We start from the raw sequence: 16,994 nt of genomic DNA on the forward strand, positions 1-16,994 counted from the left end.
CCTCTTTAACGTCGTCTACTGGGTCTCCTACTGGGACTAGTGGGGGGGTGGTGGTGGGGGGGTGGTGGTGGGGTGGTGGGGGGTGGTGGGCGGGTTGGTGGGGGGAGTCTAGCCCCACCCACCCCATCGACTGGTACTCACGGACACTCTTCCCTGCCACATTCCTCCTCTTTAACGTCGTCTACTGGGTCTCCTACTGGGACTAGTGGGGGGGTGGTGGTGGTGGGGGGGTGGTGGTGGGGGGGTGGAGGGGGGGTTGGTGGGGGGGTTGGTGGGGGGAGTCTAGCCCCACCCACCCCATCGACTGGTACTCACGGACACTCTTCCCTGCCACATTCCTCCTCTTTAACGTCGTCTACTGGGTCTCCTACTGGGACTAGTGGGGGGGTGGTGGTGGGGGGGTGGTGGGGGGGGGGTGGGGGGATTGGTGGGGGGGTTGGTGGGGGGAGTCTGGCCCCACCCACCCCATCGACTGGTACTCACGGACACTCTTCCCTGCCACATTCCTCCTCTTCAACGTCGTCTACTGGTTCTCCTACTGGGACTAGTGGGGGGGGTGGTGGTGGGGGGGTGGTGGTGGGGGGGTGGGGGGATTGGTGGGGGGGTTGGTGGGGGGAATCTAGCCCCACCCACCCCATCGACTGGTACTCACGGACACTCTTCCCTGCCACATTCCTCCTCTTTAACGTCGTCTACTGGGTCTCCTACTGGGACTAGTGGGGGGGTGGTGGTGGGGGGGTGGTGGTGGGGGGGTGGTGGTGGGGGGGTTGGTGGGGGGGTTAGTGGGGGGAGTCTAGCCCCACCCACCCCATCGACTGGTACTCACGGACACTCTTCCCTGCCGCATTCCTCCTCTTCAACGTCGTCTACTGGGTCTCCTACTGGGACTAGTGGGGGGCTGGTGGTGGGGGGGTGGTGGTGGTGGGGGGGTGGTGGTGGGGGGGTTGGTGGGGGGGTTAGTGGGGGGAGTCTGGCCCCACCCACCCCATCGACTGGTACTCACGGACACTCTTCCCTGCCGCATTCCTCCTCTTTAACGTTGTCTACTGGGTCTCCTACTGGGACTAGTGGGGGGGTGGTGGTGGGGGGGTGGTGGTGGTGGGGGGGTTGGTGGGGGGGTTGGTGGGGGGGTTGGTGGGGGGAGTCTAGCCCCACCCACCCCATCGACTGGTACTCACGGACACTCTTCCCTGCCGCATTCCTCCTCTTTAACGTCGTCTACTGGGTCTCCTACTGGGACTAGTGGGGGGGTGGTGGTGGAGGGGTGGTGGTGGGGGGTGGGGGGATTGGTGGGGGGGTTGGTGGGGGGAGTCTAGCCCCACCCACCCCATCGACTGGTACTCACGGACACTCTTCCCTGCCACATTCCTCCTCTTTAACGTCGTCTACTGGGTCTCCTACTGGGACTAGTGGGGGGGTGGTGGTGGGGGGGTGGTGGGCGGGTGGTGGGGGAGTGGTGGGGGGATAGGAGGAGGGGCTGTAGGTGGGGGGGTGGGTGGGGGTGGGTGGGGGTGGTGATGGCGATGTTGGTAGTGATGGTAGTGATGGTATTGAAGGTGATGGTGGTGGTGATGATGGTGATGGTGGTGATGGTGGTGGTGATGGTGGTGATGGTGGTGATGGTGGTGGTGGTGATGGTGGTGGTGGTGGTGATGGTGATGATGGTGATGGTGATGATGATGATGGTGGTGATGGTGGAGGTGATGGTGATGGTGGTGATGGTGATGGTGGTGGTGGTGATGATGGTGATGGTGGTGATGGTGGTGATGGTGATGGTATTGATGGTGGTGATGATGATGGTGGTGATGGTGGTGATGGTATTGATGGTAGTGATGGTGGTGGTGATGGTGATGGTGGTGGTGGTGATGGTGATGATGGTGATGGTGATGATGGTGGTGATGGTGGAGGTGATGGTGATGGTGGTGATGGTGATGGTGGTGGTGGTGATGGTGATGGTGATGATGGTGATGGTGGTGATGGTGATGGTGGTGATGGTGATGGTATTGATGGTGGTGATGATGATGGTGGTGATGGTGGTGATGGTATTGATGGTAGTGATGGTGGTGGTGATGGTGATGATGGTGATGGTGGTGATGGTGATGGTGGTGATGGTATTGATGGTGATGATGATGATGGTGGTGATGGTGGTGATGGTGGTGGTGGTGATGGTGGTGATGGTGATGGTGGTGATGGTGGTGATGGTATTGATGGTGGTGATGATGATGGTGGTGATGGTATTGATGGTAGTGATGGTGGTGGTGATGATGGTGATGGTGGTGATGATGGTGATGGTGGTGATGGTGATGGTGGTGATGGTATTGATGGTAGTGATGGTGGTGGTGGTGATGATGGTGATGGTGGTGATGATGGTGATGGTGGTGATGGTGATGGTGGTGATGGTATTGATGGTGGTGATGATGGTGGTGATGGTGGTGATGGTATTGATGGTAGTGATGGTGGTGGTGGTGATGGTGATGATGGTGATGGTGGTGATGGTGATGATGGTGATGGTGGTTATGGTGATGATGGTGATGGTGGTGATGGTGATGATGGTGATGGTGGTGATGGTGATGATGGTGATGGTGGTGGTGGTGATGGTAGTGATGGTATTGATGGTGGTGATGACGATGATGGTGGTGATGGTAGTGATGGTATTGATGGTGATGGTTTTGATGGTGGTATTGATGGCATTGGTGAATAGTTGTGATGGTATTGATGGTGGTGATGGTATTGATGGTCTTGGTGATGGTATTGATCGTGATGATGGTGATGGTCGTGATGGTATTGGTGATGGTATTGATAGTGATTATGATTTTGATGGTGCTGATGGTATTGATTGTGGTGATGATATTGATGGTCTTGGTGATGGTATTGATCGTGATAATGGTGATGGTGGTGATGATGGTGATGGTATTGGTGATGGTATTTATTTGTAACTTTGATCATAATCGATAGTTAAACGTTCAATGTTGCTTCCTAGAGAGTGACTACTCATAGCTACTACTACTACTGCTGTTGTGTGTCACGTAGTGACTAGTACTGACTTCTACACAGTGACTATTCTACAGAGTGACTACTCATAGCTACTACTACTACTGCTGTTGTGTGTCACATAGTGACTAGTACTGACTTCTACACAGTGACTATTCTACAGAGTGACTACTCATAGCTACTACTACTACTGCTGTGACTGAGTGTTGCGTCATAGTGACTAGTACTGACTTCTACACAGTGACTATTCTACAGAGTGACTACTCATAGCTACTACTACTACTGCTGTTGTGTGTCACATAGTGACTAGTACTGACTTCTACACAGTGACTACTCTACAGAGTGACTACTCATAGCTACTACTACTACTGCTGCTTCTGTGCATCACATAGTGACTAGTACTGACTTCTACACAGTGACTATTCTACAGAGTGACTACTCATAGCTACTACTACTACTGCTGTTGTGTGTCACATAGTGACTAGTACTGACTTCTACACAGTGACTATTCTACAGAGTGACTACTCATAGCTACTACTACTACTACTGCTGTTGTGTATCACATAGTGACTAGTACTGACTTCTACACAGTGACTATTCTACAGAGTGACTACTCATAGCTACTACTACTACTACTGCTGTTGTGTATCACATAGTGACTAGTACTGACTTCTACACAGTGACTATTCTACAGAGTGACTACACATAGCTAATACTACTACTGCTGTGACTGAGTGTTGTGTCACATAGTGACTAGTACTGACTTCTACAAAGTGACTACTCTACAGAGTGACTACTCATAGCTACTACTACTACTGCTGCTGTGACTGAGTGTTGCGTCATAGTGACTAGTACTGACTTCTACAGAGTGACTATTCTACAGAGTGACTACTCATAGCTACTACTACTACTGCTGTGACTGAGTGTTGTGTCACATAGTGACTAGTACTGACTTCTACACAGTGACTATTCTACAGAGTGACTACTCATAGCTACTACTACTACTGCTGCTGTGACTGAGTGTTGCGTCATAGTGACTAGTACTGACTTCTACAGAGTGACTATTCTACAGAGTGACTACTCATAGCTACTACTGCTGTTGTGACTGAGTGTTGTGTCACATAGTGACTAGTACTGACTTCTACAGAGTGACTATTCTACAGAGTGACTACTCATAGATACTACTACTGCTGCTGTTGTGTATCACATAGTGACTAGTACTGACTTCTACACAGTGACTATTCTACAGAGTGACTACTCATAGCTACTACTACTACTGCTGTGACTGAGTGTTGTGTCACATAGTGACTAGTACTGACTTGTACACAGTGACTATTCTACATGGTGACTACTCATAGCTACTACTACTACTGCTGCTGTGACTGAGTGTTGCGTCATAGTGACTAGTACTGACTTCTACAGAGTGACTATTCTACGGAGTGACTACTCATAGCTACAACTACTACTGCTGCTGTGACTAAGTGTTGTGTCACATAGTGACTAGTACTGACTTCTACACAGTGACTATTCTACACAGTGACTACTCATAGCTACTACTACTACTGCTGTTGTGTTTCACATAGTGACTAGTACTGACTTCTACACAGTGACTATTCTACAGAGTGACTACTCATAGCTACTACTACTACTGCTGCTGTGACTGAGTGTTGTGTCACATAGTGACTAGTACTGACTTCTACACAGTGACTATTCTACAGAGTGACTACTCATAGCTACTACTACTACTGCTGTGTTTCACATAGTGACTAGTACTGACTTCTACACAGTGACTATTCTACAGAGTGACTACTCATAGCTCCTACTACCACTGCTGTTGGGTGTCACATAGTGACTAGTACTGACTTCTACACAGTGACTATTCTACAGAGTGACTAATCATAGCTACTACTACTACTACTACTGTTGTGACTGAGTTGTGTCACATAGTGACTAGTACTGACTTCTACACAGTGACTATTCTACAGAGTGACTACTCATAGCTACTACTACTACTGCTGCTGTGACTGCGTGTTGTGTCACATAGTGACTAGTACTGACTTCTACACAGTGACTATTCTACAGAGTGACTACTCATAGCTACTACTACTGCTGCTGTGACTGAGTGTTGTGTCACATAGTGACTAGAACTGACTTCTACACAGTGACTATTCTACAGAGTGACTACTCATAGCTACTACTACTGCTGTGTTTCACATAGTGACTAGTACTGACTTGTACACAGTGACTATTCTACAGAGTGACTACTCATAGCTACTGCTTCTACTGCTGCTGTGACTGAGTGTTGTGTCACATAGTGACTAGTACTGACTTCTACACAGTGACTATTCTACAGAGTGACTACTCATAGCTACTACTACTACTGCTACTGTGTGTCACATAGTGACTAGTACTGACTTCTACAAAGTGACTATTCTACAGAGTGACTACTCATAGCTAATACTACTACTGCTGTGACTGAGTGTTGCGTCATAGCGACTAGTACTGACTTCTACACAGTGACTATTGTACAGAGTGACTACTCATAGCTACTACTACTGCTGCTGTTGTGTATCACATAGTGACTAGTTCTGACTTCTACACAGTGACTATTCTGCAGAGTGACTACTCATAGCTACTACTACTACTGTTGCTGTGACTGAATGTTGTGTCACATAGTGACTAGTACTGACTTCTACACAGTGACTATTCTACAGAGTGACTACTCATAGCTACTACTACTGCTGCTGTGACTGAGTGTTGTGTTACATAGTGACTAGTACTGACTTCTACACAGTGACTATTCTACAGAGTGACTACTCATAGCTACTACTACTACTGCTGCTGTGACTGAGTGTTGTGTCACATAGTGACTACTACTGACTTCTACACAGTGACTATTCTACAGAGTGACTACTCATAGCTACTACTACTACTGCTGTTGTGACTGAGTGTTGTGTCACATAGTGACTAGTACTGACTTCTACACAGTGACTATTCTACAGAGTGACTACTCATAGCTACTACTCGTGCTGTGTTTCACATAGTGACTAGTACTGACTTCTACACAGTGACTATTCTACAGAGTGACTACTCTACAAAGTGACTAGTCTACAGAGTGACTAGTCTACAGAGTGACTATTCTGCAGAGTGACTACTCATAGCTACTACTACTACTGCTGTTGTGACTGAGTGTTGTGTCACATAGTGACTAGTACTGACTTCTACACAGTGACTATTCTACAGAGTGACTACTCATAGCTACTACTACTGCTGCTGTGACTGAGTGTTGTGTATCACATAGTGACTAGTACTGACTTCTACAGAGTGACTATTCTACAGAGTGACTACTCATAGCTACTACTGCTGCTGTGACTAAGTGTTGTGTCAAATAGTGACTAGTAATGACTTCTACACAGTGACTATTCTACAGAGTGACTACTCATAGCTACTACTACTACTGCTGTTGTCTGTCACACAGTGACTAGTACTGACTTCTACACAGTGACTATTCTACAGAGTGACTACTCATAGCTACTACTACTACTACTGCTGTGACTGAGTGTTGCGTCATACTGGCTAGTACTGACTTATACACAGTGACTATTCTACACAGTGACTACTCATAGCTACTACTACTGCTGCTGTTGTGTATCCCATAGTGACTAGTACTGACTTCTACACAGTGACTATTCAACAGAGTGACTACTCATAGCTACTACTACTGCTGTTGTGACTGAGTGTTGCGTCATAGTGACTAGTACTGACTTCTACACAGTGACTATTCTACAGAGTGACTACTCATAACTACTACTACTACTGCTGCTGTGACTGAGTGTTGTGTCACATAGTGACTAGTACTGACTTCTACACAGTGACTATTCTACAGAGTGACTACTCATAGCTACTACTACTACTGCTGCTGTCTGTCACACAGTGACTAGTATTGACTTCTACACAGTGACTATTCTACAGAGTGACTACTCATAGCTACTACTACTACTACTGCTGTGACTGAGTGTTGCGTCATAGTGACTAGTACTGACTTATACACAGTGACTATTCTACAGAGTGACTACTCATAGCTACTACTACTAATACTGCTGTCTGTCACATAGTGACTAGTACTGACTTCTACACAGTGACTATTCTACAGAGTGACTACTCATAGCTACTACTACTACTACTGCTGTGTTTCACATAGTGACTAGTACTGACTTCTACACAGTGACTATTCTACAGAGTGACTACTCATAGCTACTACTACTGCTGCTGCTGTGACTGAGTTGTGTCACATAGTGACTAGTACTGACTTCTACACAGTGACTATTCTACAGAGTGACTACTCATAGCTACTACTACTACTGCTGTGACTAAGTGTTGTGTCACAGAGTGACTAGTACTGACTTCTACAGACTGACTATTCTACAGAGTGACTACTCATAGCTACTACTACTACTGCTGCTGTGACTGAGTGTTGTGTCACATAGTGACTAGTACTGACTTCTACACAGTGACTATTCTACAGAGTGACTACTCATAGCTACTTCTATTGCTGTGACTAAGTGTTGTGTCACATAGTGACTAGTACTGACTTCTAAACAGTGACTATTCTACAGAGTGACTACTCATTGCTACTACTACTACTGCTGTTGTGTATCACAGAGTGACTAGTACTGACTTCTACAGAGTGACTATTCTACAGAGTGACTACTCATAGCTACTACTACTACTGCTGCTGTGACTGAGTGTTGTGTCACATAGTGACTAGTACTGACTTGTACACAGTGACTATTCTACAGAGTGACTACTCATAGCTACTACTATTACTGCTGTGACAGAGTGTTGTGTGACATAGTGACTAGTACTGACTTCTACACAGTGACTATTCTACAGAGAGACTACTCATAGCTACTACTACTACTGCTGTTGTGTGTCACATACTGACTAGTACTGACTTCTTCACAGTGACTATTCTACAGAGTGACTACTCATAGCTACTACTACTACTGTTGTGTGTCACATAGTGACTAGTACTGACTTCTACACAGTGACTACTCTACAGAGTGACTACTCATAGCTACTACTACTTCTGCTGTGACTGAGTGTTGTGTCACATAGTGACTAGTACTGACTTCTACACAGTGACTATTCTACAGAGTGACTACTCATAGCTACTACTACTACTGCTGCTGTGACTAAGTGCTGTGTCACATAGTGACTAGTACTGACTTCTACAGAGTGACTATTCTACAGAGTGACTACTCATAGCTACTACTACTGCTGTTGTGTTTCACATAGTGACTAGTACTGACTTCTACACAGTGACTATTCTACAGAGTGACTACTCATAGCTACTACTACTACTGCTGTTGTGTAATACATAGTGACTAGTAGTGACTTCTACACAGTGACAATTCTACAGAGTGACTACTCAGAGCTACTACTACTGCTGTGTTTCACATAGTGACTAGTACTGACTTCTACAGAGTGACTACTCTACAGAGTGACTACTCATAGCTACTACTACTACTGCTGTGACTAAGTGTTGTGTCACACAGTGACTAGTACTGACTTCTACAGAGTGACTATTCTACAGAGTGACTACTCATTGCTACTACTACTACTGCTGCTGTGACTAAGTGCTGTGTCACATAGTGACTAGTACTGACTTCTACACAGTGACTATTCTACAGAGTGACTACTCATAGCTACTACTACTACTGCTGTTGTGTGTCACATAGTGACTAGTACTGACTTCTACACAGTGACTATTCTACAGAGTGACTACTCATAGCTACTACTACTACTGCTGTGACTGAGTGTTGCGTCATAGTGACTAGTACTGACTTCTAAACAGTGACTATTCTACAGAGTGACTACTCATAGCTACTACTACTACTGCTGTTGTGTGTCACATAGTGACTAGTACTGACTTCTACACAGTGACTACTCTACAGAGTGACTACTCATAGCTACTACTACTACTGCTGCTTCTGTGTATCACATAGTGACTAGTACTGACTTCTACACAGTGACTATTCTACAGAGTGACTACTCATAGCTACTACTACTACTACTGCTGTGTTTCACATAGTGACTAGTACTGACTTCTACACAGTGACTATTCTACAGAGTGACTACTCATAGCTACTACTACTGCTGCTGCTGTGACTGAGTTGTGTCACATAGTGACTAGTACTGACTTCTACACAGTGACTATTCTTCAGAGTGACTACTCATAGCTACTACTACTACTGCTGTGACTAAGTGTTGTGTCACAGAGTGACTAGTACTGACTTCTACAGACTGACTATTCTACAGAGTGACTACTCATAGCTACTACTACTACTGCTGCTGTGACTGAGTGTTGTGTCACATAGTGACTAGTACTGACTTCTACACAGTGACTATTCTACAGAGTGACTACTCATAGCTACTTCTATTGCTGTGACTAAGTGTTGTGTCACATAGTGACTAGTACTGACTTCTAAACAGTGACTATTCTACAGAGTGACTACTCATTGCTACTACTACTACTGCTGTTCTGTATCACAGAGTGACTAGTACTGACTTCTACAGAGTGACTATTCTACAGAGTGACTACTCATAGCTACTACTACTACTGCTGCTGTGACTGAGTGTTGTGTTACATAGTGACTAGTACTGACTTGTACACAGTGACTATTCTACAGAGTGACTACTCATAGCTACTACTATTACTGCTGTGACAGAGTGTTGTGTGACATAGTGACTAGTACTGACTTCTACACAGTGACTATTCTACAGAGAGACTACTCATAGCTACTACTACTACTGCTGTTGTGTGTCACATACTGACTAGTACTGACTTCTTCACAGTGACTATTCTACAGAGTGACTACTCATAGCTACTACTACTACTGTTGTGTGTCACATAGTGACTAGTACTGACTTCTACACAGTGACTACTCTACAGAGTGACTACTCATAGCTACTACTACTTCTGCTGTGACTGAGTGTTGTGTCACATAGTGACTAGTACTGACTTCTACACAGTGACTATTCTACAGAGTGACTACTCATAGCTACTACTACTACTGCTGCTGTGACTAAGTGCTGTGTCACATAGTGACTAGTACTGACTTCTACAGAGTGACTATTCTACAGAGTGACTACTCATAGCTACTACTACTGCTGTTGTGTTTCACATAGTGACTAGTACTGACTTCTACACAGTGACTATTCTACAGAGTGACTACTCATAGCTACTACTACTACTGCTGTTGTGTAATACATAGTGACTAGTAGTGACTTCTACACAGTGACAATTCTACAGAGTGACTACTCAGAGCTACTACTACTGCTGTGTTTCACATAGTGACTAGTACTGACTTCTACAGAGTGACTACTCTACAGAGTGACTACTCATAGCTACTACTACTACTGCTGTGACTAAGTGTTGTGTCACACAGTGACTAGTACTGACTTCTACAGAGTGACTATTCTACAGAGTGACTACTCATTGCTACTACTACTACTGCTGCTGTGACTAAGTGCTGTGTCACATAGTGACTAGTACTGACTTCTACACAGTGACTATTCTACAGAGTGACTACTCATAGCTACTACTACTGCTGTTGTGACTGAGTGTTGCGTCATAGTGACTAGTACTGACTTCTACACAGTGACTATTCTACAGAGTGACTACTCATAACTACTACTACTACTGCTGCTGTGACTGAGTGTTGTGTCACATAGTGACTAGTACTGACTTCTACACAGTGACTATTCTACAGAGTGACTACTCATAGCTACTACTACTACTGCTGTCTGTCACACAGTGACTAGTATTGACTTCTACACAGTGACTATTCTACAGAGTGACTACTCATAGCTACTACTACTACTACTGCTGTGACTGAGTGTTGCGTCATAGTGACTAGTACTGACTTATACACAGTGACTATTCTACAGAGTGACTACTCATAGCTACTACTACTAATACTGCTGTCTGTCACATAGTGACTAGTACTGACTTCTACACAGTGACTATTCTACAGAGTGACTACTCATAGCTACTACTACTACTACTGCTGTGTTTCACATAGTGACTAGTACTGACTTCTACACAGTGACTATTCTACAGAGTGACTACTCATAGCTACTACTACTACTACTGCTGTTGTGTATCACATAGTGACTAGTACTGACTTCTACACAGTGACTATTCTACAGAGTGACTACACATAGCTAATACTACTACTGCTGTGACTGAGTGTTGTGTCACATAGTGACTAGTACTGACTTCTACAAAGTGACTACTCTACAGAGTGACTACTCATAGCTACTACTACTACTGCTGCTGTGACTGAGTGTTGCGTCATAGTGACTAGTACTGACTTCTACAGAGTGACTATTCTACAGAGTGACTACTCATAGCTACTACTACTACTGCTGTGACTGAGTGTTGTGTCACATAGTGACTAGTACTGACTTCTACACAGTGACTATTCTACAGAGTGACTACTCATAGCTACTACTACTACTGCTGCTGTGACTGAGTGTTGCGTCATAGTGACTAGTACTGACTTCTACAGAGTGACTATTCTACAGAGTGACTACTCATAGCTACTACTACTGCTGTTGTGACTGAGTGTTGTGTCACATAGTGACTAGTACTGACTTCTACAGAGTGACTATTCTACAGAGTGACTACTCATAGATACTACTACTGCTGCTGTTGTGTATCACATAGTGACTAGTACTGACTTCTACACAGTGACTATTCTACAGAGTGACTACTCATAGCTACTACTACTACTACTGCTGTGACTGAGTGTTGTGTCACATAGTGACTAGTACTGACTTGTACACAGTGACTATTCTACATGGTGACTACTCATAGCTACTACTACTACTGCTGCTGTGACTGAGTGTTGCGTCATAGTGACTAGTACTGACTTCTACAGAGTGACTATTCTACAGAGTGACTACTCATAGCTACTACTACTACTGCTGCTGTGACTAAGTGTTGTGTCACATAGTGACTAGTACTGACTTCTACACAGTGACTATTCTACACAGTGACTACTCATAGCTACTACTACTACTGCTGTTGTGTTTCACATAGTGACTAGTACTGACTTCTACACAGTGACTATTCTACAGAGTGACTACTCATAGCTACTACTACTACTGCTGCTGTGACTGAGTGTTGTGTCACATAGTGACTAGTACTGACTTCTACACAGTGACTATTCTACAGAGTGACTACTCATAGCTACTACTACTACTGCTGTGTTTCACATAGTGACTAGTACTGACTTCTACACAGTGACTATTCTACAGAGTGACTACTCATAGCTCCTACTACCACTGCTGTTGGGTGTCACATAGTGACTAGTACTGACTTCTACACAGTGACTATTCTACAGAGTGACTAATCATAGCTACTACTACTACTACTGTTGTGACTGAGTTGTGTCACATAGTGACTAGTACTGACTTCTACACAGTGACTATTCTACAGAGTGACTACTCATAGCTACTACTACTACTGCTGCTGTGACTGCGTGTTGTGTCACATAGTGACTAGTACTGACTTCTACACAGTGACTATTCTACAGAGTGACTACTCATAGCTACTACTACTGCTGCTGTGACTGAGTGTTGTGTCACATAGTGACTAGAACTGACTTCTACACAGTGACTATTCTACAGAGTGACTACTCATAGCTGCTACTACTGCTGTGTTTCACATAGTGACTAGTACTGACTTGTACACAGTGACTATTCTACAGAGTGACTACTCATAGCTACTGCTTCTACTGCTGCTGTGACTGAGTGTTGTGTCACATAGTGACTAGTACTGACTTCTACACAGTGACTATTCTACAGAGTGACTACTCATAGCTACTACTACTACTGCTACTGTGTGTCACATAGTGACTAGTACTGACTTCTACAAAGTGACTATTCTACAGAGTGACTACTCATAGCTAATACTACTACTGCTGTGACTGAGTGTTGCGTCATAGCGACTAGTACTGACTTCTACACAGTGACTATTGTACAGAGTGACTACTCATAGCTACTACTACTGCTGCTGTTGTGTATCACATAGTGACTAGTTCTGACTTCTACACAGTGACTATTCTGCAGAGTGACTACTCATAGCTACTACTACTACTGTTGCTGTGACTGAATGTTGTGTCACATAGTGACTAGTACTGACTTCTACACAGTGACTATTCTACAGAGTGACTACTCATAGCTACTACTACTGCTGCTGTGACTGAGTGTTGTGTTACATAGTGACTAGTACTGACTTCTACACAGTGACTATTCTACAGAGTGACTACTCATAGCTACTACTACTACTGCTGCTGTGACTGAGTGTTGTGTCACATAGTGACTACTACTGACTTCTACACAGTGACTATTCTACAGAGTGACTACTCATAGCTACTACTACTACTGCTGTTGTGACTGAGTGTTGTGTCACATAGTGACTAGTACTGACTTCTACACAGTGACTATTCTACAGAGTGACTACTCATAGCTACTACTCGTGCTGTGTTTCACATAGTGACTAGTACTGACTTCTACACAGTGACTATTCTACAGAGTGACTACTCTACAAAGTGACTAGTCTACAGAGTTACTAGTCTACAGAGTGACTATTCTGCAGAGTGACTACTCATAGCTACTACTACTACTGCTGTTGTGACTGAGTGTTGTGTCACATAGTGACTAGTACTGACTTCTACACAGTGACTATTCTACAGAGTGACTACTCATAGCTACTACTACTACTGCTGCTGTCTGTCACACAGTGACTAGTACTGACTTCTACACAGTGACTATTCTACAGAGTGACTACTCATAGCTACTACTACTACTACTGCTGTGACTGAGTGTTGCGTCATACTGGCTAGTACTGACTTATACACAGTGACTATTCTACATAGTGACTACTCATAGCTACTACTACTGCTGCTGTTGTGTATCCCATAGTGACTAGTACTGACTTCTACACAGTGACTATTCAACAGAGTGACTACTCATAGCTACTACTACTGCTGTTGTGACTGAGTGTTGCGTCATAGTGAGTAGTACTGACTTCTACACAGTGACTATTCTACAGAGTGACTACTCATAACTATTACTACTACTGCTGCTGTGACTGAGTGTTGTGTCACATAGTGACTAGTACTGACTTCTACACAGTGACTATTCTACAGAGTGACTACTCATAGCTACTACTACTACTGCTGCTGTCTGTCACACAGTGACTAGTATTGACTTCTACACAGTGACTATTCTACAGAGTGACTACTCATAGCTACTACTACTACTACTGCTGTGACTGAGTGTTGCGTCATAGTGACTAGTACTGACTTATACACAGTGACTATTCTACAGAGTGACTACTCATAGCTACTACTACTAATACTGCTGTCTGTCACATAGTGACTAGTACTGACTTCTACACAGTGACTATTCTACAGAGTGACTACTCATAGCTACTACTACTACTACTACTGCTGTGTTTCGCATAGTGACTAGTACTGACTTCTACACAGTGACTATTCTACAGAGTGACTACTCATAGCTACTACTACTACTGCTGTGACTAAGTGTTGTGTCACAGAGTGACTAGTACTGACTTCTACAGACTGACTATTCTACAGAGTGACTACTCATAGCTACTACTACTACTGCTGCTGTGACTGAGTGTTGTGTCACATAGTGACTAGTACTGACTTCTACACAGTGACTATTCTACAGAGTGACTACTCATAGCTACTTCTATTGCTGTGACTAAGTGTTGTGTCACATAGTGACTAGTACTGACTTCTAAACAGTGACTATTCTACAGAGTGACTACTCATTGCTACTACTACTACTGCTGTTGTGTATCACAGAGTGACTAGTACTGACTTCTACAGAGTGACTATTCTACAGAGTGACTACTCATAGCTACTACTACTACTGCTGCTGTGACTGAGTGTTGTGTCACATAGTGACTAGTACTGACTTGTACACAGTGACTATTCTACAGAGTGACTACTCATAGCTACTACTATTACTGCTGTGACAGAGTGTTGTGTGACATAGTGACTAGTACTGACTTCTACACAGTGACTATTCTACAGAGAGACTACTCATAGCTACTACTACTACTGCTGTTGTGTGTCACATACTGACTAGTACTGACTTCTTCACAGTGACTATTCTACAGAGTGACTACTCATAGCTACTACTACTACTGTTGTGTGTCACATAGTGACTAGTACTGACTTCTACACAGTGACTACTCTACAGAGTGACTACTCATAGCTACTACTACTTCTGCTGTGACTGAGTGTTGTGTCACATAGTGACTAGTACTGACTTCTACACAGTGACTATTCTACAGAGTGACTACTCATAGCTACTACTACTACTGCTGCTGTGACTAAGTGCTGTGTCACATAGTGACTAGTACTGACTTCTACAGAGTGACTATTCTACAGAGTGACTACTCATAGCTACTACTACTGCTGTTGTGTTTCACATAGTGACTAGTACTGACTTCTACACAGTGACTATTCTACAGAGTGACTACTCATAGCTACTACTACTACTGCTGTTGTGTAATACATAGTGACTAGTAGTGACTTCTACACAGTGACAATTCTACAGAGTGACTACTCAGAGCTACTACTACTGCTGTGTTTCACATAGTGACTAGTACTGACTTCTACAGAGTGACTAATCTACAGAGTGACTACTCATAGCTACTACTACTACTGCTGTGACTAAGTGTTGTGTCACGCAGTGACTAGTACTGACTTCTACAGAGTGACTATTCTACAGAGTGACTACTCATTGCTACTACTACTGCTGCTGTGACTAAGTGCTGTGTCACATAGTGACTAGTACTGACTTCTACACAGTGACTATTCTACAGAGAGACTACTCATAGCTACTACTACTACTGCTGTTGTGTGTCACATAGTGACTAGTACTGACTTCTACACAGTGACTATTCTACAGAGTGACTACTCATAGCTACTACTACTACTGCTGTGACTGAGTGTTGCGTCATAGTGACTAGTACTGACTTCTAAACAGTGACTATTCTACAGAGTGACTACTCATAGCTACTACTACTACTGCTGTTGTGTGTCACATAGTGACTAGTACTGACTTCTACACAGTGACTACTCTACAGAGTGACTACTCATAGCTACTACTACTACTGCTGCTTCTGTGTATCACATAGTGACTAGTACTGACTTCTACACAGTGACTATTCTACAGAGTGACTACTCATAGCTACTACTACTACTGCTGTGTTTCACATAGTGACTAGTACTGACTTCTACACAGTGACTATTCTACAGAGTGACTACTCATAGCTACTACTACTGCTGCTGCTGTGACTGAGTTGTGTCACATAGTGACTAGTACTGACTTCTACACAGTGACTATTCTTCAGAGTGACTACTCATAGCTACTACTACTACTGCTGTGACTAAGTGTTGTGTCACAGAGTGACTAGTACTGACTTCTACAGACTGACTATTCTACAGAGTGACTACTCATAGCTACTACTACTACTGCTGCTGTGACTGAGTGTTGTGTCACATAGTGACTAGTACTGACTTCTACACAGTGACTATTCTACAGAGTGACTACTCATAGCTACTTCTATTGCTGTGACTAAGTGTTGTGTCACATAGTGACTAGTACTGACTTCTAAACAGTGACTATTCTACAGAGTGACTACTCATTGCTACTACTACTACTGCTGTTCTGTATCACAGAGTGACTAGTACTGACTTCTACAGAGTGACTATTCTACAGAGTGACTACTCATAGCTACTACTACTACTGCTGCTGTGACTGAGTGTTGTGTCACATAGTGACTAGTACTGACTTGTACACAGTGACTATTCTACAGAGTGACTACTCATAGCTACTACTATTACTGCTGTGACAGAGTGTTGTGTGACATAGTGACTAGTACTGACTTC

Source organism: Petromyzon marinus, chromosome 73 (genome assembly GCF_048934315.1).
Source record: "Petromyzon marinus isolate PM22_M1 ecotype Great Lakes invasive population chromosome 73, UKy_Petmar_22M1.pri1.0, whole genome shotgun sequence".
Taxonomy (NCBI): domain Eukaryota; kingdom Metazoa; phylum Chordata; class Hyperoartia; order Petromyzontiformes; family Petromyzontidae; genus Petromyzon; species Petromyzon marinus.